Source organism: Somniosus microcephalus, unplaced genomic scaffold (genome assembly GCF_052327205.1).
Source record: "Somniosus microcephalus isolate GS21.2 unplaced genomic scaffold, FLI_Smic_1.0 unresolved_chr3, whole genome shotgun sequence".
NCBI lineage: Eukaryota > Metazoa > Chordata > Chondrichthyes > Squaliformes > Somniosidae > Somniosus > Somniosus microcephalus.
Genome location: NW_028225181.1, coordinates 1,375,068 through 1,402,817, shown reverse-complemented (window position 1 = coordinate 1,402,817; position 27,750 = coordinate 1,375,068).

Sequence of the window (27,750 nt, the reverse complement as noted above, 5' to 3'; positions counted from 1 at the left end):
GATTGGACACATTGCACGGGTATGCCAATCTGGACAAAAGAAATCCGCTGACAGAAAACAAAAAATCAATAAAGAAAAGTACAGGAAGGTACAAATGATGATGGACAATAGCTCTGAAGACCAGAATAGCGATAGCGACTCCGGAAACAAGAGACTAAGCTGTCTCAAATTACATAATGTACTTGCCAAAGAGGATTACCAAACTATTTGGGTTACCCTCACAATAGCAGGGTCCCCAGTTAAAATGGAGCTAGATACAGGATCAGCTCTAACCGTAATAAATCGACGAGATTACGAGAGGCTATTTTCACATATACCTCTAAAAGACACATCCATTATCTTAAAAACACATACGGGGCAGAAAGTCTACCCCAAAGGAAAAATAAGGGTGCCTGTGGTATACAACGGCAAAGAAATACAAAAGTTGTATTTATACATTCTACAAGATGGTGGTCCACCGTTGTTGGGACGTGAATGGATAAGGAAGATATGTTTAGACTGGCACTCCATTCAGGCACTGACGGTGACCAGTAAGGAAAAAAACAATGATGACATCATACCTGAACGATTAAAAGACATCTTGGCCAACGCCAAAGAAGTGTTTCAAGAGAAACTAGGAACCTTGAAAGGCATCACCGCCTCAATAAAAGTGGAAGATACAGCAATTCCAAAAAAATTTAAGGCAAGACCGGTGCCATACGCAATACGTCCGGCAGTCGAGGCAGAGCTGAAGAATTTGGAAAAGGCAGGCGTATTATCCAAAATAGACTGGAGCAAATGGGCAACACCCATCGTTCCAGTCATGAAAAAAACATTGAAAAATAACTCTGAGGAACAGAAAAAAATTCGCATCTGTGGGGACTTTAAGGTGACTGTAAACCCGGTCCTTCACACGGTACAGTATCCTCTTCCGAGGAAAGAAGATATTTTCGCCTCACTATCCAGAGGGAAACGTTTCACAAAAATTGACTTGGCACAGGCATATCTACAGATGGAGGTTGAGGAGACCTCTAAAAAGTATCTCACAATAAACACACACAAAGGCCTGTACCAGTACAATCGACTGGTTTTTGGAATAGCATCAGTTCCAGCAATCTGGCAAAGAGCTATGGAGCAAGTCCTGCAAGGGATTCCGGGGACTCAATGATACCTAGACGACATCCTTATAACAGGAGAAAATGACAACGAGCACCTTGCCAATTTGGAGCAGGTGCTCACTAGGCTGAAAGAACGGGGCCTACGAGCAAATCGCCCCAAGTGCAAATTTTTCCAAAATCAGATATCATATTGTGGCCACATAATTAATAAGGAAGGGTTGCATAAGTCACCTGAAAAAATTGAAGCAGTTATAAAAGCCCCAGCACCTGAAAATATTTCACAATTAAGGTCATTCCTGGGATTAATAAATTACTATCAAAAATTTTTACCGAACTTATCAACTATTCTACACCCTCTTAATGATCTTCTACAGACAGGAGTGATTTGGAAATGGAACGAAGACTGTAAACGTGCCTTCCATAAATGTAAAGACTTAATCACATCCGAGAAAATGTTGGCTCATTACAACCCATCACTACCAATCAGACTGACGTGCGATGCATCCCCTTACGGCATAGGAGCGGTATTGTCCCATAGATTCCCTGATGGCTTGGAACGGCCGATAGCTTTTGCGTCACGCTCATTGAACTCAGCTGAGCGTAACTATGCCCAGATAGACAGGGAAGCACTCAGCCTGGTATGGGGAGTGAAGAAATTCAACCATTACCTACACGGACAAAAATTTACCTTGCTGACTGACCATCAACCCCTCATCTCCATATTCAACCCTGAAAAAGGTGTCCCCATTATGACGGCACAAAGACTACAGATGTGGTCCCTTTTTCTACGGGCACACCAATACAACATTGAATACAAAGGGTCAAAACAGCATGGGAATGCTGACGGTTTATCACGCCTACCGTTGCCAACGATAGAAGAGGCACCTACAGTAGACCCAGTAGAGATATTCCACTCTACCATAGTGGAATGTCTACCGGTGACAAATTGTGCCATTGAAAGGGAGACAAGAAATGACCCTACACTCTCACGGGTCTATGATTTAACAGTGAAGGGATGGCCAGCACATGGTGAACCACTGCTGCCAGCATTCTCGCAAAGAAGAGAACAGCTGTCAGTGTGCCGAGGAACCTTGATGTGTGGATCCAGAGTGGTGATTCCACCCAAACTCCAGGATAAAGTGCTAAAGGAGCATCACGAGGGGCATCTGGGTGGAGTGAAAATGAAGAACCTAGCTAGGGCGTTTGTATGGTGGCCAGGTATCGATGGAGACATCGAAGACTGACCAAGAGCTGCCTAGGATGCCAGAAGGTCCAAAATGCTCCACCACAGGCCCCTCTACATCCATGGGAGTGGCCCTCATCTCCCTGGCAAAGGGTGCACATCGACTTTGCTGGTCCATTTATGGACTCAATGTTCGTAATCGCAGTTGATGCACATTCCAAGTGGCCGGAGGTATTAAAGATGTCCTCCACCACCACGGAAAAAACATCACAGTATTAAGGATCATATTTGCCAAGAATGGGCTGCCGCAGCAGATATGTTCTGAAGAATTCAGAAAGTTCTTAAAGAACAATGGGGTAAAGCACTACACGTCCGCCCCATACCATCCCGCCACCAATGGATTGGCTGAAAGGTTTGTCCAGACCTTCAAGAAGGCCATCAAGGCCATGGGTAATGAAGACATAAAACTTCAGCACAAGGTGGATAACTTCTTATTTGCATATAGGAATGCAACGCATATGGTTACTAACCAAACTCCCGCCATGATGTTCTACAATAGAAACCTAAGATGCCGGCTGGATTTGGTCAAGCCCAACATCCGAAGGGACGTGGAGAACCGGCAGTTTCAGGGCATGAATGAAAGGCCAACTAGGGCCTTCCAGATAGGCCAACCGGTTTTGGCCATGGACTACCGTACCGAGAAATGGCAGCCTGGAACTATCTGCACATGATCAGGACCACTGATGTATACCGTGGACATCGGAGACAGCATAATAAGGCGCCATGCTGACCAAATCATCAAGTCATCCAGAAAGGGACAACCTACACCACCACTCTATACATCTAACGATGAAGTAGAGATACCCATATCTACCTCCGATCCGGTGATACTGGAGCCCGATGAACCCGACACTGGCCTTCAAGCCGAATCAGCCTTGCCAGAAGAACCTACTACACCACCAGAAACTATTACACCCCCGAGGTGTTATCCGGACCGAGTCAGGAAGCCTCCTGAGAGACTAACTTATAATTAATTAATACAACAATGTATATTATTTTGCATATAACATGTAATTCATAATTACTTAAAATATGATGTACTCGTTAGCTTGAAGGGGAGGAATTGTGGTGTATGTGCCTTTAAGAGCAATTATGGTGTATGTGCCTTTAAGAGCCCCAGGTGTGCGTAATGCCAGTAATTGCCACTTGGGCTATAAAAGCCTGTATATTGTGTATATCCTTTAGAAACCCCCCCCCAGACTTGCTTAGTAAATACCTATGAACCAACTCCTGTCTTCAGTGTCTTTATCTACACACGGACACTACAGGAAGTGTGTCACTATTTACAGAGGGTCCACGGGAATGTGTCAGTATTTACAGAGGGTCCAGGGGAGTGTGTCAGTATTTACAGAGGGTCCCGGGGAGTGTGACAGTAATAACAGGGGGCTTTGGGAGTGTGTCAGTATTTAAAGAGTGTCCCCAGGAGCGTGTCAATATTTAAAGAGGGTCCGGGGAGTGTGTCACTATTTACAGTGGGTCCGCAGGCGGGTGTCAATACATACAGGGGGTATCCAGGAGTGTGTCAGTATTTACAGAGGTTCCCTGAGAGTGTGTCAGTATTTACAAAGGTCCCCGGAGGTGTGTCAGTATTTACTGAGGGTCTCCAGGAGAGTGTCAGAATTAACAGAGTTTTCCTGGGAGTTTGTTAGTATTTACAGATGGTCCCCGGGAGTGGGTCAGTCTTTACAGAAGGACCACGGGAGTGTGTCAGTATTTACAGAGGGTACACAGGAGTGTGTCACTATTTGCATAGGGCCCCGGGGGGTGCGTCAGTATTTGCTGAGCATCCCCAGGAGTGTGTCAATATTTACAGAGGGTCCCCGAGTGTGTGTCAGCATTTACAGAGTGTCCGTGCGATTGTGTCTGTATTTACAGAGTGTCCACGCGAGTGTGTTAGTATTTACAGAGGGTCCCCGGGAGTGTATCAGTATTTAGAGAGGTTCCATGCGAGTGTGTCAGTATTTACAAATGCTCCCTGGTAGTGTGTCATTATTTACAGAGGGTCCCCAGGTGTTTATTACTATTTACAGAGGGTCACCATGTGTGTGTCACTATTTACAGAGGGTCCCCGTGTGTGTGACAGTATTTACAGAAAGTCTCTGGGAATGTGTCAGTATTTACAGAGAGTCCCCGGGAGTGTCTCTATATTGATAAAGGGTCCCCGAGAGTGTGTCAGTATTTACAGTGTATGCACGGGCGTGTGCCAGTACTTATAGTGTGTCCTCTGGAGTGTGTCATTATTTACAGAGTGTCCCCAAGAGTGCATCAGTATTTCCAGAGGGTGCCCGGAATGTACCAGTATTACAGAGGGTCCCCAGGAGAGTGTCAGTATTTATAGAGGGTCCCCGGGAGCATGTCAGTATTTCCAGAGGGTCCCCAGTAGTGCGTCAGTATATGCAGAGGGTCCCCGGGAGAGTGTCTTTATTTACCCAGGGTCCCAGGGAGTCTGTCTGTATTTACAGAGTGTCCCCGGGAGTGTGTCAATATTTACAGAGGTCCTCGGGAGCGTGTCAGTGTTTACAGTGGGTCCCCGGAAGTGTGTCAGTATTTACAGTGGTCCGCGGGATTGTGTCAGTGTTTACAGAGGTTCCTTGGGAGTGTGTCATTACTAACAGAGTAACCCTGGGAGTGTGTCAGTATTTACAGAGGGTCCCAGGAGAGTGTCAGTATTTACAGAGAGTCCCCGGGAGTGTCTCTATATTTATAGAGGGTCCCCGAGCGTGTGTCAGCATTTACAGTGTATGCGTGGGCGTTTGCCAGTATATATATTGTGTCCTCCGGAGTGTGTCATTATTTACAGAGTGTCCCCAAGAGTGCGTCAGTATTTTCAGAGGGTGCCCGGGAGTGTATCTGTATTACAGAGGGTCCCCGGGAGAGTGTCAGTATTTATAGAGGGCCCCCAGTAGTGCGTCAGTATATACAGAGGGTCCCCGGGAGAGTGTCTTTATTTACCCAGGGTCCCAGGGAGTGTGTCTGTATTTACAGAGTGTCCCCAGGAGCGTGTCAGTGTTTACAGTGGGTCCCCGGAAGTGTGTCAGTATTTACAGTGGTCCTCGGGATTGTGTCAGTGTTTACAGAGGGTCCCTGGGAGTGTGTCATTACTTACAGAGTAACCCTGGGAGTGTGTCAGTATTTACAGAGGATCCCGGGAGTGTGTCAGTATTTACAGTGGTCTTCGGGATTGTGTCAGTATTTACAGAGGGTCCCTGGGAGTGTGTCAGTATTTACAGAGGGTCCCCATGAGTGTGTCAGTATTTACAGAGGGTGCCCGGGAGTGTACCAGTATTACAGAGGATCCCCAGGAGAGTGTCAGTATTTATAGAGGGTCCCCGGGAGCATGTCAGTATTTCCAGAGGGTCCCCAGTAGTGCGTCAGTATATGCAGAGGGTTCCCGGGAGAGTGTCTTTATTTACCCAGGGTCCCAGGGAGTCTGTCTGTATTTACAGAGTGTCCCCGGGAGTGTGTCAATATTTACAGAGGTCCTCGGGAGCGTGTCAGTGTTTACAGTGGGTCCCCGGAAGTGTGTCAGTATTTACAGTGGTCCGCGGGATTGTGTCAGTGTTTACAGAGGTTCCTTGGGAGTGTGTCATTACTAACAGAGTAACCCTGGGAGTGTGTCAGTATTTACTGAGGGTCCCAGGAGAGTGTCAGTATTTACAGAGAGTCCCCGGGAGTGTCTCGATATTTATAGAGGGTCCCCGAGCGTGTGTCAGTATTTACAGTGTATGCGTGGGCGTTTGCCAGTATATATATTGTGTCCTGCGGAGTGTGTCATTATTTACAGAGTGTCCCCAAGAGTGCGTCAGTATTTTCAGAGGTTACCGGGAGTGTATCCATATTACAGAGGGTCCCCGGGAGAGTGTCAGTATTTATAGAGGGCCCCCAGTAGTGCGTCAGTATATACAGAGGGTCCCCGGGAGAGTGTCTTTATTTACCCAGGGTCCCAGGGAGTGTGTCTGTATTTACAGAGTGTCCCCAGGAGCGTGTCAGTGTTTACAGTGGGTCCCCGGAAGAGTGTCAGTATTTACAGTGGTCCTCGGGATTGTGTCAGTGTTTACAGAGGGTCCCTGGGAGTGTGTCATTACTTACAGAGTAACCCTGGGAGTGTGTCAGTATTTACAGAGGATCCCGGGAGTGTGTCAGTATTTACAGTGGTCTTCGGGATTGTGTCAGTATTTACAGAGGGTCCCTGGGAGTGTGTCAGTATTTACAGAGGGTCCCCATGAGTTTGTCAGTATTTACAGAGGGTCCCCATGAGTGTGTCAGTATTTAAAGAGGGTCCCCATGAGTGTGTCAGTATTTACAGAGGGTCCCCATGAGTGTGTCAGTATTTAAAGACCGTCCCCGTGTTTGTGGTTTTATTTTCAGAGTGTACCTGGGTGTGTGTCAGTGTTTACAGTGTGTCCACGGGAATGTGTCATTGTTTACAGCGGGTCCCCGGGAGTGTGTCAGTATTTACCGAGTGTCCCTGAGAGTGTGCTGGAAGTTAAATGGAGTCCCTGGGAGTGTGTCAATATTTGCAGTGTGTTCCCAGGAATGTGTCAATATTTACAGTGGGTCCCCGGGAGTGTGTCAATATTTATACGGGTCCCCGGGAGTGTGTCAGTATTTACAGAGGGTACCCCGGGATTGTGTCAGTATTTAGAGAGTCCCCGGGAGTGTGTCATTGATTACAGGGAGTCCCCAGGAGTGTGTTATAAATTGCAGAGTGTCCCCGGGTGTTTATCGTTATTTACAGAGCGTCCCCGGGAGTGTGACAGTATTTACAAAGGGACCCCGGGAGTGTGTCTGTATTTAGAGAGAGTCCACACGAGTGTGTCAGTATTTACAGATGCTCCCTGGGAATGAGTCATTATTTACAGATGCTCCCTGGGAGTGAGTCATTATTTACAGATGCTCCCTGGGAGTGTGTCGTTATTGACAGGGGGTCCCCACGTGTGTGTTACTATTTAGAGAGGTTCCCCAGGTGTGTGACAGTATTTACAGAATGTCTCCGGGAATGAGTCAGTATTTACAGAGGGTCCCCGGGAGTGTGGCATATTGGTTAGCACTGTTGCCTCACAGCGCCAGGGACCCGGGTTCGAATCCGGCCTCGGGTGACTGTCTGTGTGGAGTTTGCACGTTCTCCCCGTGTTTGCGTGGGTTTCCTCCGGGTGCTCCGGTTTCCTCCCACAGTCCAGAGATGTGCGGGTTAGGTTGATTGGCTATGATAAATTGACCCTTAGTGTTAGGGGGATTAAATACGTGGGGTTACGGGGATAGGGTGGGATATGTGTCGGTGTAGGGGTTACAGGGATCGGGTGGGATATGTGTCGGTGCAGGCTCGATGGGCCGAAATGGCCTCTATCTGCACTGTGGGGTTTCTGTGATTTCTGTCATTTCTGTGTGTCAGTATTTACAGAGTGACCCTGAGAGTGTGCTGGAAGTTACATGGAGTCCCTGGGAGTGTTTCAATATTTGCAGTGGTTTCCCAGGAGTGTGTCAATATTTACAGTGGGTCCCCGGGAGTGTGTCAGTATTTATACGGGTCCCCGGGAGTGTGTCAGTATTTACAGAGGGTACCCCGGGATTGTGTCAGTATTAGAGAGTCCCCGGGAGTGTGTTAAAAATTGCAGAGTGTCCCCGGGTGTTTATCGTTATTTACAGAGGCTCCCCGGGAGTGTGTCAGTACTTACAAAGGGACCCCGGGAGTGTGTCAGTATTTACAGAGAGTCCACACGAGTCTGTCAGTATTTACAGAAGCTCCCTGGGAGTGAGGCATTATTTACAGATGCTCCCTGGGAGTGAGTCATTATTTACAGATGCTCCCTGGGAGTGTCATTATTGACAGGGGGTCCCCACGTGTGTGTCACTATTTAGAGAGGTGTGACAGTATTTACAGAATGTCTCCGGGAATGAGTCAGTATTTACAGAGGGTCCCCGAGAGTGTGTCTATATTTACAGAGGGTCCCCGGGAGTGTGTCAGTATCTACAGTTTGTCCGAGCGCATGTGCCAGTATTTACAGTGTGTCCTCGGGAGTCTGTCATTATTTACAGAGGGTCCCCGGGAGTGTGTCAGTATTTCCAGCTGGTCGCCGGCGGAGTGTCGGTATTTAAAGAGCTTCCCCGGGAGTGTGTCAGTATTTACAGAGGGTCCACATGAGTGTGTCAGTATTTGTAGAGGGTCCCGGCAGTTTGTTAGTTTTTACAGATGGGCCGCGAGTTTCTGTCACTAAATACAGAGGGAACCCGGGAGTTTGTCAGTACTTAAAGGGTGAACCCATGAATGTGTCTGTATTTACAGCCGGTCCCCGGGAGAGTGTATCTATTTACATAGGGTCCCCAGGAGGCTACCGATATTTAAAGGGGGTCCCCATGAGTGTGTCAGTATTTACAGAGAGTCCGTGGGACTGTGTCAATATTTACATAGGGTCCCCGGGAGAGTGTCAGTATTTACAGAGGTCCTCGGGAGTGTGTCAGTATTTACAGAGTGTCCCCGGGAGTGTGTCAGTATTTACAGAGGTCCTCGGGAGTGTGTTAGTATTTACAGAGTGTCCCCGGGATTTTGTCAGTATTTACAGAGGGACCCCGGGAGTGCATCAGTATTTACAGAGTGTCCCTGGGAGAGTGTCATTATTTACCCAGGGTCACAGGGAGTGTGTCAGTATTTACAGAGGGTCCCTGGGAGTGTGTCAGTATTTACAGAGGTCCCCGGGAGTGTGTCAATATTTAGAGAGTGTCCCCGGGAGTGTGTCAGTATTTGCAGAGGTCCCCGGGAGTGTGTCAGTAATTACGGAAGGCCGCTGGCAGTGTGTTAGTACTACAGAGGATCCGCGGGAGTTCGTCAGTATTTACTGGGGGTCACCAGCATTGTGTCAGTATTTGCAGAGGGTCCCGGCAGTTTGTCAGTTTTTACAGAGGGTCCCCGGGTGTGTGTCACTAAATACAGAGGGAACCTAGGAGATTGTCAGTAATTAAAGGGTGAACCCAGGAATGTGTCTGTATTTACAGAGGGTCCCCGGGAGAGTGTCTCTATTTACATAGGGTCCCCGGGCGAGTGTCAGTATTTATAGAGGGTCCGCGGGAGAGTGTCAGTTTTTACAGAGGGTCCCCTTGAGAGTGTCTTTATTTACCCAGGTTTGCAGGGAGTGTGTCTGCATTTACAGAGGGTACCCAGGTTTGTGACAGTATTTACTGCGGGTCCCCGGGAGTGTGTCAGTATTTACAGAGGGTCCCTGGGAATGTGTCAGCATTTACCGAGAGTCCCCAGGAGTGTGTCAGTATTTACAGTGTGTCCCCGGGTGTGTGTCAGTATTTATATGGGTCCCCGGGAGTGTGTCAGTATTAACAAGTGGTTCCCCGGGATTGTGTCAGTAATTACAGAGGGTCGCCGGAATGTGTTAGTATTTACAGAGTCCCTGGGTGTGTGTGAGTATTTACAGAAGGTCCCCGGGAGTGTGTCAGTATTTGCAGAGTGTCCCCGTGTGTGTCAGTATTTACAGAGGGTCCCCGGGTGTGTGTCTGTATTTACAGAGGGTCCCCAGGAGTGTGTCAGTATTTGCAGAGTGTCCCCGTGTGTGTGTCATTATTTACAGAGGATCCCTTGGAGTGTGTCAGAATTTACAGAGGGATCCTACCAGTGTGTCAGCATTTACAGAGAGTCCACGCGAGTGTGTCAGTATTTACAGATGCTCCCTGGGAGTGTGTCAGTATTTACAGAAGCTCCCTGGGAGTGTGTCATTATTTACAGTTGTTCCCCAGGTGTGTGACAGTATTTACAGAATGTCTCCGGGCTTGAGTCAGTATTTACAGAGGGACCCGGGAGTGTGTCTATATTTACAGAGGGTTCTCGGGAGTGTGTCAGTATTTACATTGTGTCTGCGTGCGTGAGTCAGTATTCACAGTGTGTCCTCGGGAGTGTGTCATTATTTACAGAGGGTCCCCGGGAGTGCATCAATATTAAAAAGGGTCCCCGGGAGTGTGTCAGTATTTCCATAGGGTCCCCGGCAGAGTGTCGGTATTTAAAGTGCGTCCCCTGGAGTGTGTCAGTATTTACAGAGGTCCCCGGGAGTGTGTCAGCATTTACAGAAGGCCCCTGGGAGTTTGTCAGTATTTACAGGGGGTCACCGACAGTGTGTCAGTATTTGCAGAGGGTCCCGGCAGTTTGTCAGTTTTTGCAGAGCATCCCCGGGTGTGTGGCACTAAATACAGAGGGAACCCGGGAGTTTGTCAGTACTTAAAGGGTGAACCCCGGAATGTGTCTGTAATTACAGAGTGTCCCCGTGAGATTGTCTGTATTTACATAGGGACCCCGGGAGGCCTTTGATATTTAAAGGGGGTCCCCATGAGTATTTCAGTATATGCAGATGTTCCACAGGTGTGTGTCAGTATTTTCAGAGGGTCGCCGGAGGTGTGTCAGTATTTACAGAGGGTCCCCGTGAGTGGGTCTGTATTTAAAGAGGGTCAACAGGAGTTCATCAGTGTTTACAGAGGGTCATTGGGAGACTGTCTTTATTTACTCAGGGTCGCAGAGAGTGCGTCTGTACTTACAGAGTGTACCCGGATGTGTGTCAGTATTTACTGAGCGTCCCCAGGAGTGTGTCAGTATTTACATAGGGTCCCTGGGAGTGTGCCAGTATTTACAGAGGGTCCCCGGGAGTGTGTCAGTATTTACAGAGGGTCCCCGGGAGTGTGTCAGTATTTACATAGGGTCCCTGGGAGTGTGTCAGTATTTACAGAGGGTCCCCGGGAGTGTGTCAGTATTTACGGAGGGTCCCTGGGGGTGTGTCAGTATTTACAGAGTGCCCCGGGAGTGTGTCAGTATTTACGGTGGGTCCCTGGGGGTGTGTCAGTATTTACAGAGTGTCCCCGGGAGTGTGTCAATATTTACAGAGGGTCTTTGGGAAAGTGTCAGTATTTACAGAGGGTCCCCGGTTGTCTGTCAGTATTTACAGAGGGTCCCTGGGAGTGTGTCAGTATTTACAGAGGGTCCCTAGAGGTGTGTCAGTATTTACGGAGTATCCTCGGGAGTGTGTCAGTATTTAAAGAACGTTCCCAGGTGTGTGTTAGTGTTTTCAGAGGGTGCCCAGGAGTATGTTATTATTTACAGAGTGTCCGCAGGAGTGTGTCAGTATTTACAGAGGTCCTCGGGAGCGTGTCAATGTTTACAGCGGCTCCCCGGTGTTGTGTATGTACCTTTAAGAGATAACTGCTTTTATACTGTAGTACCGGCAGTGACCACACCTGTATATAAAGCAGTAGCAGGCTTCTGTACTTTCAGTCCATCATACCCTCTGTTCGGTAAACACCTCTTATTACCGTTCACCTGCAGTCCGTGTGTTATCGATACACAGACACTACAGTGGCGACGAGCAGGTTCAAACTCACCTGCAGTACCGCATCACCTCACGGGGATCAATCCCTGAAAAGAAGCTTCTTGGAGGTCGAAGCCAGAGCAATGGGCGTCGACCATGGGCAGCCGCCCAGTAATCCATCGGAGTTCAGAGCATCGCAGGGGAAGCTGTGTAGAGCTGGGCCTGGTTCTCCAGTCAAGGTGTCCCAGCAAATCGGGCTGGTAGCAGGTAGTGCGCTGACCCTTCCCGGACTGCGGCAGGCTAGAGCTCGAGCGAGTGAATCTGTAAGGGGGCCGAGCAGCGTTGTCGGGAAGAAAAAAAGAGAGAGAGGGTGGAGCGCACAGGGCGCGGCCGGTGCTCAAGAGTCGGGCAGCGTTGGAAAATAAAACAAAAGGGGAAGGAAAAGAGATGCACAGAAAGCCGCGGGGCACCGCCATTACCTGTTAGAACGCTAGGAGCAGCATTGGCAGCAGTGGGAAGAAGGAAAAGCGCGGGAGGCGCCATTTTAATCCATTGGGGAAGATGGAAAAGCGCAGGAGGCGCCATTTTGAACCACCCAAGATGCTGAAGAGTGGCAGCATCACTGTTTTTGATAACGAAATAGAAGACTGGACCACGTATGTGGAAAGAATTGAAGTGTACTGCAGGGCAAATGAGGTGGCCGCTGAAAGAAGGCATCGGTATTTTTAAATTTGATGGGCACGAGAATGTACGGCCTATTGCGAAATTTAATTACCCCAGCTAAACCAATGGAGAAAAGTTTTGAAGAGATTGTCAATATCTTGCAGGAACATCTAAACCCTACACCGCTGCTGATAGCAGAAAGATTCAAGTTGCATAAAAGAAACCAGCACAAAGACGAGAGTAATGCTGACTATCTTACGGAACTACGCAAGTTATCGAAACACTGCCAGTTCGGAGCAGGACTGGCAGATACCTTAAGGGATAAGTTTGTCTGCGGGCTCCAGAGTGAAGGAACCCAGAAACGACTACTTTCGGAAAAGGACCTTACGCTAGAAAAGGCTTTCAGCGTTGAGTATCCTACGAAGCAGCAGCACGGGGAGCTGCAGAAATACAACAGAAACCGCAAGAATATAGCACCAATGAAATGGCATATGGAGCAGAAAAGTGCTATCGCTGCGGCAGAACAACTCATGACCAGAAGGATTGCTGGGCTAAGGACAAAGTATGCAGGCAATGTGGAAAAATGGGACACATAGCACGAGTCTGCAGGTCGGGAAAGAAAACCAACACTAAAAGAACTACTAAGGATAAGTACAAGAAAGTACAAAAGATGACAGACAGTAGTTCAGAGGAACAGAAGAGTGATAATGACTCCGGGAGCAGGAGACTAAGTTCTCTAAAGTTACACAACGTGATCGCAAAGGAGGATCACCGAACCATTTGGGTCACCCTCATGATAGCAGGGTCCCAAGTAAAGATGGAATTGGACACAGGATCAGCCCTAACAGTCATGAATCGACGAGACTACGAGTGGCAATTCTCACACATTCCCTTGAAGGATACGTCCATTGTCTTGAAGACATATATGGGGCAAAAAGTCTACCCCAGAGGAAAAATAAGGGTGCCCGTTAAATACAACTGCAAGGAAACACAGGAACTGTATCTATATATACTACAAGATGGAGGACCACCATTATTGGGATGTGAATGGATCCGAAAAATACAATTGGATTGGCATTCCATTCAGGCGCTAACTGTGGCTGACAAAAAAGATGACGACGCCACACCGGGACGACTGTCAAAAATTCTAACCAACGTGAAAGAGGTGTTCCAGCAAGGACTTGGGACTCTAAAAGGCGTAACGGCAATGATAAAAATTGAAGGTAACGCAAACCCAAAATTTTTTAACGCCAGACCTGTACCTTACGCGATCCGCCCAGCCGTCGAAGCAGAGCTGGAGAGTCTGTAGCGTTCGGGTGTGCTGTCCAAGGTGGACTGGAGCGAGTGGGCCACACCCATCATTCCTGTAATGAAGAAATCATTGAGCAGCACGCCTGGGGAACCAAAGAAGGTTCGCATCTGTGGGGACTTTAAGGTAACTGTGAACCCAGTCCTTCACACAGAACAATATCCACTTTCGCGGATAGAAGATATTTTCGCCTCACTATCTGGAGGGAAACACTTTACGAAGATTGATCCGGCCCAAGCATATCTACAAATGGAGGTAGATGAATCATCTAGAAAATACCTCACGATAAACACTCACAAACGACTGTTATTCGGGGTAGCATCAGCTCCGGCTATTTGGCAGAGGGCGATGCAACAAGTCCTGCAAGGGATCTCGGGGACCCAGTGTTATTTGGACGACATCCTGGTTACGGGCGGAAATGACAGTGAACACCTTGCCAACCTGGAGTAGGTGCTCACTAGATTACAAGAATATGGGCTACGAGCCAACTGCCCCAAATGCGAGTTTTTCAGGAAACAAATCTCGTATTGTGGCCACGTGATTGATGAAGAGGGGTTACATAAGTCCCCAGACAAGATTGAGGCTGTAGTCAAGGCTCCAGCACTGGAAAATGTGTCACAACTGAGGTCGTTCCTCGGGTTGGTGAACTACTACCATAAGTTCTTGCCAAATTTGTCTACAATTTTGCACCCACTGAACACCCTGCTGCAAACTGGAGTAGCATGGAAATGGAGTGATGAGCGTAAGCGTGCCTTTCAGAAATGTAAATGCCTAATCACTTCAAAAGAAGTATTGGCCCACTACAATCCATCACTACCGATTCAGTTGGCATGTGATGCGTCTCCATACGGCATTGGAGCGGTGCTGTTGCACAAATTCCTTGACGGTTCAGAGAGGCCAATAGCCTTTGCATCATGCTCGTTAACCTCAGCCGAGCGTAACTATGCCCAGATTGACAGGGAGGACCTCAGCGTGGTGTGGGGGGTGAAGAAGTTCAATCACTATCTGCACGGGCAGAAATTCACCTTACTGACTGATCACCAGCCTCTTGTCTCCATTTTTAACCCAAAGAAGGGCGTTCCGGTGATGACGGCGCAATGGCTGCAAAGATGGTCCCTTTTTCTAGGGGCACATCAATACGACATAGAGTATAAGGGCACGAAACAGCATGGAAACGCTGATGGGCTGTCGTGCCTGCCGCTGTCTACGGTGGGAGAAGCACCTGCAGTGGACACTGCTGAGATATTCCATTCAGCCATAGTCGAATGTCTACCTGTTACAAACTCAAGTATAGAGAAGGAAACACGAAGTGAACTGACACTCTCTCGGGTCTATGATTTGACGGTGAAGGGATGGCCAGCTCATGGCGACTCACTGTTGCCAGCATTCTCGCCAAGGAGAGATCAGCTGTCAGTGTGCCGGGGGACCTTGATGTGTGGATCCCAAGTGGTAATTCAACCCAAGTTGAGAGAAAGAATGCTCAATGAGCTTCACGAGGGTCATCTGGGAGGGGTAAAAATGAAGAGCCTAGCCAGGGCGTTTGTGTGGTGGCCGGGAATTGAAAAAGAAATCGAGGAATTGACCAAGAGATGCACAGGATGCCAGAAAGTCCAAAACGCTCCACCACAGGCCCCGCTACACCCATGGGAGTGGCCCTCATCTCCACGGCAACGGGTACACATTGATTTTGCTGGTCCATTTATGGACTCAATGTTTTTAATCGCCGTGGATGCACATTCGAAATGGCCAGAAGTCATCAAAATGTCCTCCACCACCACGGAGAAAACTATTGCAGTCCTACGGACCACCTTCGCCAGGAATGGCTTGCCAGAACAGATTTGGTCCGACAATGGACCACAGTTTGTGTCCGAGGATTTCCGGAGGTTTTTGAGGAATAAAGGGGTAAAGCATTATACATCCGCCCCATATCATCCAGCCACAAATGGATTGGCTGAGAGGTTTGTTCAAACCTTTAAAAAAACAATAAAGGTGATGTATAACGACGACATACCACTACAACACAAGGTGGATCATTTCTTGTTTGCTTACCGAAATGCAACACATGCAGTCACCAACCAAGCTCCAGCCATGATGTTCTTTAACCGTGGGTTAAGATGTCGCCTGGACTAGCTCAATCCAAACATAAGACGAGATGTTGAGAATAAGCAATTCCAGCACATCAATGAAAAGCCAACCAGGAGCTTCAAGATAGGGCAACCAGTCTTGGCCTTAGACTACCGAACAGAAAAATGGCAGCCAGGAATGATATGCACACAGCAGGGACCACTAATGTACACAGTGGACGTTGGAGAGAGCATCGTGAGACTCCATGCTGACCAGATTCTAGAGTCACAGGAACAAGTCAAACACATACCACGAGCAGGCGCACCTGGTGATGAACCCGAAGTACAGATTGCGTCTACCTCAGAATCAGTGGTATTGGAAGCTGACGAACCAACCAATGACAATGAGCCAGAATCGACTCTGCCACAAGAACAGGATACTCGCGAAAGGCGTTACCCAGTCAGGATCAGGAAGCCTACTCAAAGACTGAATTTAAAAATGATTACTTTCAGCTGATGTATATAGTACAAAGAAAATTGTAATTGTAATTAGTTATTATTCAATTGTTAAATGAATGCTATGTACTGTTTATCTAAAAGGGGAGGAATTGTTGTGTATGTAACTTTAAGAGAGAACTGCTTTTATATTGTAGTACGGGCAGTGACCACACCTGTATATAAAGCAGTAGCAGCCTTCTATACTTCCAGTTCCAGCGTTCCCTTTGTTCAGTAAACATCTCTTATTACCGTTCTCCTGCAGTCCGTGTGTTATTGATACGTGGACACTACAGCCGGGAGTGTGTCGGTTATTACAGAGTGTCCCCGGGAGTGTGTCAGTATTTAGAGAGGGTCCCCAGGAGTGTGTCAGTAATTACAGTGGGTCCTCAGGAGTATGTCATTAATTACAGCGGGTCCCAGGGAATGTGTCATTATTTACAGTGTGCCCCCGGGAGTGTGTCAGTATTTATAGTGGGTCCCCGTGAGTGTCTCAGTATTTACAAGTGTCTCCGGGGCTGTGTCAGTATCTACAGAGGGTCCCGGGGAGTGTGTCAGTATTTACAGAGTGTCCCCGGGAGTGTGACTGTATTTACAGTGTGTCCCCGGGAGTGTGTCAGTATTTACAGAGTATCCCCGGGGGTGTGTCAGTATTTACAGAATATCCCCGGGGGTGTGTCAGTATTTACAGAGTATCCCCGGGAGTGTGTCAGTATTTACAGACTGTCCCCGGGGGTGTGTCAGTATTTACAGAGTGTCCCGGGGTGTGTGGCAGTATTTACAGTGTGTCCCCGGGAGTGTGTCAGTATTTACAGAGTGTCCCTGGGAGTGTGTCAGTATTTACAGAGTGTCCCCGGGAGTGTGTCAGTATTTACAGAGGGTCCCCGCGAGTGTGTCAGTATGTACAGAGGGTCCCAGGGAGTGTGTCAGTAATTACAGAGTGTCCCTGGGAGTGTGTCAGTATTTACAGGGTGTCCTCGGGAGTGTGTCAGTATTTACAGGGTGTTCCCGGGAGTGTGTCAGTATTTACAGGGTGTCCCCGGGAGTGTGTCAGTATTTACAGGGTGTCCCCGGGAGTGTGTCAGAATTTACAGAGGGTCCCAGGGAGTGCGTCAGTATTTACAGAGTTTCCCCGGGAGTGTGTCAGTATTTACAGAGTGTCTCTGGGAGTGTGTCAGTATTTACAGAGTGTCCCAGGGAGTGTGTCAGTATTTACAGTGTGTCCCCGGAGTTTCACAGTATATACAGAGTGTCCCTGGGAGTGTGTCAGTATTTACAGAGTGTCCCTGGGAGTGTGTCAGTAATTACAGTGCGTCCCCAGGAGTGTGTCATTATTGAGAGTGGGTCCCCGGGAATGTATCATTATTTACAGTGTGCCCCCGGGAGTGTGTCAGTATTTATAGTGGGTCCCTGGGAGTGTCTCAATATTTACAAGTATCTCCGGGGCTGTGTCAGTATCTACAGAGGGTCCCGTGGAGTCTGTCAATATTTACAGAGTGTCCCCGGGAGTGTGTCAGTAATTACAGAGTGTCCCCGGGTGTGTGTCAGTATTTACAGAGTGTCCCTGGGAGTGTGTCAGGATTTACAGAGGGTCCCAGGGAGTGTGTCAGTATTTACAGAGGGTACCAGGGAATGTGTCTGTATTTACAGAGGGTCCCAGGGAGTGTGTCAGTATTTACAGGGTGTCCCCGGGAATGTGTAAGTATTTACAGAGGGTCCCAGGGAGTGTGTCAGTATTAACAGAGGGTCCCAGGGAGTGTGTCAGTATTTACAGAGAGTCCACGTGAGTGTCTCAGTATTTTCAAGTGTCTCTGGGGCTGTGTCAGTATTTACAGAGGGTCCCCGGGAGTGTGTCATTATTTACAGAGGGTCCCCGGGAGTGTGTCAGTATTTACAGAGGGTCCCAGGGTGCGTGTCAGTATTTACAGAGAGTCCACGTGAGTGTGTCATTATTTACAGAGGGTCCCCGGGTGTGTGTCAGTATTTACAGAGAGTCCACTCGAGTGTGCCATTATTTACCGATGCTCCCTGGAAGTGTGTCATTAATTACATGTGGGCCCAGAGAGTGCGTCACTATTTACAGTGTGTCCGTGGGCATGGGTCAGTGTTTACAGTGTGTCCTCAGGAGTGTGTCATTAATTACAGAGGGTCCCCGGGAGAGCGTCTATATTTACAGAGAGTCCCAGGGAGTGTGTCAGTATTTACAGAGTGTCGCCGGGAGTGTGTCAGTATTTACAGAGTGTCCCTGGGAGTGTGTCAGTATTTACAGAGTGTCTCTGGGAGTGTGTCAGTATTTACAGAGTGTCCCAGGGAGTGTGTCAGTATTTACAGTGTGTCCCCGGAGTGTCTCAGTATATACAGAGTGTCCCTGGGAGTGTGTCAGTATTTACAGAGTGTCCCTGGGAGTGTGTCAGTAATTACAGTGCGTCCCCAGGAGTGTGTCATTATTGAGAGTGGGTTCCCCGGAATGTATCATTATTTACAGTGTGCCCCCGGGAGTGTGTCAGTATTTATAGTGGGTCCCTGGGAGTGTCTCAATATTTACAAGTATCTCCGGGGCTGTGTCAGTATCTACAGAGGGTCCCGTGGAGTCTGTCAATATTTACAGAGTGTCCCCGGGAGTGTGTCAGTAATTACAGAGTGTCCCCGGGTGTGTGTCAGTATTTACAGAGTGTCCCTGGGAGTGTGTCAGGATTTACAGAGGGTCCCAGGGAGTGTGTCAGTATTTACAGAGGGTACCAGGGAATGTGTCTGTATTTACAGAGGGTCCCAGGGAGTGTGTCAGTATTTACAGGGTGTCCCCGGGAATGTGTAAGTATTTACAGAGGGTCCCAGGGAGTGTGTCAGTATTAACAGAGGGTCCCAGGGAGTGTGTCAGTATTTACAGAGAGTCCACGTGAGTGTCTCAGTATTTTCAAGTGTCTCTGGGGCTGTGTCAGTATTTGCAGAGGGTCCCCGGGAGTGTGTCATTATTTACAGAGGGTCCCCGGGAGTGTGTCAGTATTTACAGAGGGTCCCAGGGTGTGTGTCAGTATTTACAGAGAGTCCACGTGAGTGTGTCATTATTTACAGAGGGTCCCCGGGTGTGTGTCAGTATTTACAGAGAGTCCACTCGAGTGTGCCATTATTTACCGATGCTCCCTGGAAGTGTGTCATTAATTACATGTGGGCCCAGAGAGTGCGTCACTATTTACAGTGTGTCCGCGGGCATGGGTCAGTGTTTACAGTGTGTCCTCAGGAGTGTGTCATTAATTACAGAGGGTCCCCGGGAGTGCGTCTATATTTACAGAGAGTCCCAGGGAGTGTGTCAGTATTTACAGAGTGTCGCCGGGAGTGTGTCAGTATTTACAGAGTGTCCCTGGGAGTGTGTCAGTATTTACAGAGTGTCGGCGGGAGTGTGTCAGTATTTACAGAGTGTCCCTGGGAGTGTGTCAGTATTTACAGAGTGTCCCTGGGAGTGTGTCAGTATTTACAGAGTGTCCCTGGGAGTGTGTCATTATTTACAGAGGGTCCCCGGGTGTGTGTCAGTATTTACAAAGGGTCCCAGGGAGTGTGTCAGTATTTACAGAATGTCCCCGGGAGTGTGTCAGTATTTACAGAGTGTCCCTGAGAGTGTGTCAGTGTTTACAGAGTGTCCCTGGGAGTGTGTCAGTATTTACAGAGTGTCGCCGGAGTGTGTCAGTATTTATCGAGTGTCCCTGGGAGTGTGTCAGTATTTACAGAGTGTCCCTGTGAGTGTGTCACTAATTACAGTGCGTTCCCAGGATTGTGTCATTATTTACAGCGGGTCCCCGGGTATGTGTGATTATTTACAGTGTGCCCCCGGGAGTGTGTCATTATTTACAGAGGGTCCCCGGGAGTGTGTCAGTATTTACAGAGGGTCCCAGGGAGTGTGTCAGTATTTACAGAGAGTCCACGTGAGTGTGTCATTATTTACAGAGGGTCCCCGGGTGTGTGTCAATATTCACACAGAGTCCACTCGGGTGTGTCATTATTTACCGATGCTCTCTGGAAGTGCGTCACTAATTACATGGGGGCCCCGGGAGTGCGTCATTATTTACAGTGTGTCCGCGGGCATGAGTCAGTGTTTACAGTGTGTCCTCAGGAGTGTGTCATTAATTACAGAGGGTCCCCGGGAGTGCGTCTATATTTACAGAGTGTCCCTGGGAGTGTGTCACTATTTACACAGGGTCCCCGGGAGTGTGTCAGCATTTACAGAGGGTCCCAGGGAGTGTGTCAGTATTTACAGAATGTCCCTGGGAGTGTGTCAGTATTTACAGAGTGTCTCTGGGAGTGTGTCAGTATTTACAGAGGGTCCGCGAGAGTGTGTCAATATTTACAGAGTGTCCTGGGGAGTGTGTCAGTATTTACAGGGTGTCCCCCGGAGTGTGTCAGTATTTACAGAGTGTCCCTGGGAGTGTGTCAGTATTTACAGAAGGTCCCAGGGAGTGTGTCAGTATTTACAGAGGGTTCCAGGGAGTGTGTCAGTATTTACAGAGGGTACCAGGGAGTGTGTCAGGATTTACAGAGTGTCCCCGGGAATGTGTCAGTTTTTACAGAGGGTCCCCGGGAGTGTGTCAGTATTTACAGAGGGTCCCCGGGAGTGCGTCATTATTTACAGAGGGTCCCCGGGAGCGTGTCAGTACTTACAGAGAGTCCACGCGAGTGTGTCATTATTTACCGATGCTCCCTGGAAGTGTGTCATTAATTACATGGGGGCCCCGGGAGTGCGTCATTATTTACAGTGTGTCCGCGGGCATGAGTCAGTGTTTACAGTGTGTCCTCCGGAGTGTGTCATTAATTACAGAGGGTCCCCGGGAGTGCGTCTATATTTACAGAGGGTCCCCGGGAGTGCGTCAATATTTACAGTTTTTCCACGGCCGTGAGTCTGTGTTTACGGTGTGTCCTCAGGAGTGTGCCTGTATTTACAAAGGTCCCCGGGTGTGTGTCACTAATTACAGGGGGAACCCGGGAGTTTGTCAGTATTAAAGGGTGAACTCAGGAATGTGTCTGTAATTACAGAGGCTCCCCGGGAGAATGTCTCTGTTTACATAGGGTTCCCGGGAGGCTATCGATCTTTAAAGTGGGTCCCCATGAGTATGTCGGTATTTGCAGATGTTCCACAGGAGAGTGACAGTATTTATAGAGGGTCCCTGGAGTGTGTCAGTATTTATAGAGTGTCCCTGGGAGTGTGTCAGTATTTACAGAGTGTCCCCAGAGTGTGTCAGTATTTGTAGAGTGTCCCTGGGAGTGTGTCAGTATTTACAGAGTGTCCCTGTGAGTGTGTCACTAATTACAGTGCGTCCCCAGGAGTGTGTCATTATTTACAGCAGGTCCCCGGGTATGTGTGATTATTTACAGTGTGCCCCCGGGAGTGTGTCATTATTTACAGAGGGTCCCCGGGAGTGTGTCAGTATTTACAGAGGGTCCCAGGGAGTGTGTCAGTATTTACAGAGAGTCCACGTGAGAGTGTCATTATTTACAGAGGGTCCCCGGGTGTGTGGCAGTATTTACACAGAGTCCACTCGGGTGTGTCATTATTTACCGATGCTCCCTGGAAGTGTGTCATTAATTACATGGGTGCCCCGGCAGTGCGTCATTATTTACAGTGTGTCCGCGGGCATGAGTCAGTGTTTACAGTGTGTCCTCAGGAGTGTGTCATTAATTACAGAGGGTCCCCGGGAGTGCGTCTATATTTACAGGGTGTTCCTGGGAGTGTGTCAGTGTTTACAGAGTGTCCCTGGGAGTGTGTCACTATTTACAGAGGGTCCCCGGGAGTGTGTCAGCATTTACAGAGGGTCCCAGGGAGTGTGTCAGTATATACAGAGTGTCTCTGGGAGTGTGTCAGTATTTACAGAGGGTCCCATGGAGTGTGTCAGTATTTACAGAGTGTCCCCGGGAATGTGTCAGTTTTTACAGAGGGTCCCAGGGAGTGTGTAATTATTTAAAGAGGGTCCCCGGCAGTGTGTCAGTATTTACAGAGGGTCCCAGGGAGTGTGTCAGTATTTACAGAGAGTCCACGTGAGTGTGTCATTATTTACAGAGGGTCCCCGGGAGTGTGTCAGTATTTACAGAGAGTCCACGCGAGTGTGTCATTATTTACCGATGCTCCCTGGAAGTGTGTCATTAATTACATGGGGGCCCCGGGAGTGCGTCATTATTTACAGTGTGTCCGCGGGCATGAGTCGGTGTTTACAGTGTGTCCTCCGGTGTGTGTCATTAATTACAGAGGGTCCCCGGGAGTGCGTCAATATTTACAGTTAGTCCGCGGGCGTGAGTCAGTGTTTGCAGTGTGTCCTTAGGAGTGTGCCTGTATTTACAAAGGTCCCCGGGTGTGTGTCACTAAATACAGAGGGAACCCGGGAGTTTGTCAGTACTTAAAGTGTGAACCCAGGAATGTGTCTGTATTTACAGAGGCTCCCCGGGAGAATGTCTCTGTTTACATAGGGTCCCCGGGAGGCTATCGATATTTAAAGGGGGTCCCCATGAGTATGTCGGTATTTGCAGATGTTCCACAGGAGATTGTCAGTATTTACAGTGGGTCCCCGGGAGTGTGTCATTATGTACAGACAGTCCCCGGGGGTGTGTCAGTATTTACAGAGGGTCCCCGGGAGTGTGTCAGTATTTACAGAGGGTCCCCGGGAGTGTCTCGGTATTTACAGATGGTCCCCGGGAGTGTTTCAGTATTTACAGAGTGTCCCCGGGAGTGTGTCAGTATATGGAGAGGGTCCCCGGGAGTGTGTCAGTAATTACAGAGGGTCCCCGGGAGTATGTCAGTATTTACAGAGGGTGCCCGGGAGTGTGTCAGCATTTATAGAGGGTCCCCAGGAGTGTGCCACTTTTTACAGAGGGTCCAAAGGAGTGTATCAGTATTTACGGAGGGTATCCGGGAGTGTGTCAGTATTTACAGAGGGTCCGCGGGAGTGGGTCATTATTTACAGAGGGTCCACAGGAGAGTGTCAGTATTTGCAGAGGGTCCACGGGGGTGAGTCAGTATTTACAGATGGTCCCAGTGAGTGTGTCAGTATTTACAGAGGGTCCCAGGGAGTGTGTCAGTATTTACAGAGAGTCCACGTGAGTGTCTCAGTATTTACAAGTGTCCCTGGGGCTGTGTCAGTATTTACAGAGGTACCCGGGAGTGTGTTATTATTTACAGAGGGTCCCCGGGAGTGTGTCTGAATTTAGAGAGGGACCCAGGGAGTGTGTCAGTATTTACAGAGAGTCCACGTGAGTGTGTCACTATTTACAGAGGGACACGGGAGTGTGGCAGTATTTACAGAGAGTCCACTCGAGTGTGTCATTATTTACCGATGCTTCCTTGAAGTGCGTCATTAATTACATGGAGGCCCCGGGAGTGCGTCATTATTTACAGTGTGTCCGTGGGCATGAGTCAGTGTTTACAGTGTGTATTCAGGAGTGTGTCAGTATTTACAGAGGGTCCCAGGGAGTGTGTCCGTATTTACAGAGTGTCCCCGGGAATGTGTCAGTATTTACAGAGTGTCCCCGGGAGTGTGTCAGTATTTACAGAGTGTCCCAGGGAGTGTGTCAGTATTTACAGAGTGTCCCCGGAGTGTGTCAGTATTTACAGAGTGTCCCTGGGAATGTGTTAGTATTTACAGAGTGTTCCTGGGAGTGTGTCAGTAATTACAGTGCGTTCCCAGGAGTGTGTCATTATTTACAGCGGGTCCCCGGGAATGTGTCATTATTTACAGTTTGCCCCCGGGAGTGTGTCAGTATTTATAGTGGGTCCCCGGGAGTGTCTCAGTATTTACAAGAGTCTCCGGGGCTGTGTCAGTATCTACAGAGGGTCCCGGGGTGTATGTCAATATTTACAGAATGTCCCGGGGAGTGTGTCAGTAAATACAGAGTGTCCCCGGGAGTGTGAAATTATTTACAGAATGTCCCTGGGAATGTGTCAGTATTTACAGAGTGTCTCTGGGAGTGTGTCAGTATTTACAGAGGGTCCCCGGGAGTGTGTCAGTAATTACAGAGTGTCCCGGGGAGTGTGTCAGTATTTACAGAGTCTCCCCGGGATTGTGTCAGTATTTACAGAGGGACCCAGGGAGTGTGTCAGTATTTGCAGAGGGTACCAGGGAGTGTGTCAGTATTTACAGAGGGTCCCAGGGAGTGCGTCAGTATTTACAGAGTGGCCCCGGGAATGTGTCAATATTTACAGATGGTCCCTAGGAGTGTGTCAGTATTTACAGAGGGTCCCAGGGAGTGTGTCAGTATTTACAGAGAGTCCACGTGAGTGTCTCACTATTTACAAGTGTCTCTGGGGCTGTGTCAGTATTTACAGAGGGTCCCCGGGTGTGTGTCATTATTTACAGAGAGTCCCCGGGAGTTGTCAGTATTTACAGAGGGTCCCAGGGAGTGTGTCAGTATTTACAGAGAGTCCACGTGAGAGTGTCATTATTTACAGAGGGTCAACAGGAGAGTGTCAGTATTTGCAGAGGGTCCACGGGGGTGTGTCAGTATTTACAGAGGGTCCCCGGGAATGTGTCAGTATTTAAGGAGGGTCCCCGGGAGTGTGGCTGAATTTACAGAGGGTCCCCGGGAGTGTGTCAGTATTTACAGAGGGTCCCCGGGATTGTGTCAATATTTACAGAGGGTCCCCGGGAGGCGACAATATTTACACAGGGTCCCCGGGAGAGTGTCAGTATTTATGGAGGGTCCCCGGGCGTGTGTCATTATTTACAGAGTGTCCCCGGGGGTGTGTCATTATTTACAGAGGGTCCCCGGAGGTGTGTCAGTACTTACAGAGGGTCGCCGGGAATGTGTCAGTATTTACAGAGGGTCCCCGGGAGTGTGTCATTATTTACAGAGGGTCCCCGGGAGTGTGTCAGTATTTACAGAGAGTCCCCGTGAGTGTATCATTATTTACAGAGGGTCCCCGGGGGTGTGTCATTATATACAGAGGGTCCCTGGGGGTGTGTCATTATTTACAGAGGGTACCCGGGGGTGTATCAGTATTTACAGAGCCTCCCCGGGAGTGTGTCATTATTTACAGAGGGCCCCCGGGAGTGTGACATTATTTACAGAGGGTCCCCGGGGTGTGTCATTATTTACAGGTGGTCCCCGGGAGTGTGTCAGTATTTACACAGGGTCGCCGGGAGAGTGTCACTATTTACAGAGGGTCCCCGGGAGTGTGTCTATATTTACAGAGGTTCCCGGGGGTGTGTCATTATTTACAGAGGGTCCCCGGGAGTATGTCATTATTTATAGAAGGTCCGCGGGGGTGTGTCATTATTTACAGTGAGTCCCCGGGAGTGTATCAGTATTTATTGAGGTTCCCCGGGAGTGTGTAATTATTTGCAGAGGGTCCCGGGGATTGTGTCATTATTTACAGAGCGTCCCCGGGAGTGTGTTAGTATTTACAGAGGGTCCCCGGGAGAGTGTCAGTATTTGCAGAGGGTCCACGGGGTGAGTCAGTATTTACAGATGGTCCCAGTGAGTGTGTCAGTATTTACAGAGGGTCCCAGGGAGTGTGTCAGTATTTACAGAGAGTCCACGTGAGTGTCTCAGTATTTACAAGTGTCCCTGGGGCTGTGTCAGTATTTACAGAGGTACCCGGGAGTGTGTTATTATTTACAGAGGGTCCCCGGGAGTGTGTCTGAATTTAGAGAGGGACCCAGGGAGTGTGTCAGTATTTACAGAGAGTCCACGTGAGTGTGTCACTATTTACAGAGGGACCCGGGAGTGTGGCAGTATTTACAGAGTCCACTCGAGTGTGTCATTATTTACCGATGCTTCCTTGAAGTGCGTCATTAATTACATGGGGGCCCCGGGAGTGCGTCATTATTTACAGTGTGTCCGTGGGCATGAGTCAGTGTTTACAGTGTGTATTCAGGAGTGTGTCAGTATTTACAGAGGGTCCCAGGGAGTGTGTCCGTATATACAGAGTGTCCCCGGGAATGTGTCAGTATTTACAGAGTGTCCCCGGGAGTGTGTCAGTATTTACAGAGTGTCCCAGGGAGTGTGTCAGTATTTACAGAGTGTCCCCGGAGTGTGTCAGTATTTACAGAGTGTCCCTGGGAATGTGTTAGTATTTACAGAGTGTACCTGGGAGTGTGTCAGTAATTACAGTGCGTTCCCAGGAGTGTGTCATTATTTACAGCGGGTCCCCGGGAATGTGTCATTATTTACAGTTTGCCCCCGGGAGTGTGTCAGTATTTATAGTGGGTCCCCGGGAGTGTCTCAGTATTTACAAGAGTCTCCGGGGCTGTGTCAGTATCTACAGAGGGTCCCGGGGTGTATGTCAATATTTACAGAATGTCCCGGGGAGTGTGTCAGTAAATACAGAGTGTCCCCGGGAGTGTGAAATTATTTACAGAATGTCCCTGGGAATGTGTCAGTATTTACAGAGTGTCTCTGGGAGTGTGTCAGTATTTACAGAGGGTCCCCGGGAGTGTGTCAGTAATTACAGAGGGTCCCAGGGAGTGCGTCAGTATTTACAGAGTGGCCCCGGGAATGTGTCAATATTTACAGATGGTCCCTAGGAGTGTGTCAGTATTTACAGAGGGTCCCAGGGAGTGTGTCAGTATTTACAGAGAGTCCACGTGAGTGTCTCACTATTTACAAGTGTCTCTGGGGCTGTGTCAGTATTTACAGAGGGTCCCCGGGTGTGTGTCATTATTTACAGAGAGTCCCCGGGAGTTGTCAGTATTTACAGAGGGTCCCAGGGAGTGTGTCAGTATTTACAGAGAGTCCACGTGAGAGTGTCATTATTTACAGAGGGTCAACAGGAGAGTGTCAGTATTTGCAGAGGGTCCACGGGGGTGTGTCAGTATTTACAGAGGGTCCCCGGGAATGTGTCAGTATTTAAGGAGGGTCCCCGGGAGTGTGGCTGAATTTACAGAGGGTCCCCGGGAGTGTGTCAGTATTTACAGAGGGTCCCCGGGATTGTGTCAATATTTACAGAGGGTCCCCGGGAAGGCGACAATATTTACACAGGGTCCCCGGGAGAGTGTCAGTATTTATGGAGGGTCCCCGGGCGTGTGTCATTATTTACAGAGTGTCCCCGGGGGTGTGTCATTATTTACAGAGGGTCCCCGGAGGTGTGTCAGTACTTACAGAGGGTCGCCGGGAATGTGTCAGTATTTACAGAGGGTCCCCGGGAGTGTGTCATTATTTACAGAGGGTCCCCGGGAGTGTGTCAGTATTTACAGAGAGTCCCCGTGAGTGTATCATTATTTACAGAGGGTCCCCGGGGGTGTGTCATTATATACAGAGGGCTAGATTTTCAGTATAGACAGTTTTGGGGCGCTAACCTTAGCGCCCGCCCGAAGTTAGCGCCTGCCCCAAAGTAGCGCCCCGTTGCCGGAAATTCAGTGGCTTCGCCCTAAGAGAGTGTTGGAGCGCTAAAAGAGGCGTTCCACTCCTACCTTTAGGCGCTAAGCCGGCGGTCCAGAGGGATAGCGCCCAGGCGGGGCGCAGCGCGGGTGCGCTCATTTTTGCACTGACAGCAGACCACATGGTGCCGACCAGCTGTTAAAGGGGGAAGGGACGAATTGGTCTGCTGCCACGTCCTGCACACTGCAGCCTTGCAAAGAGGCCTCAACACTGCTGCTCTGCCCCAGGGAGTCAT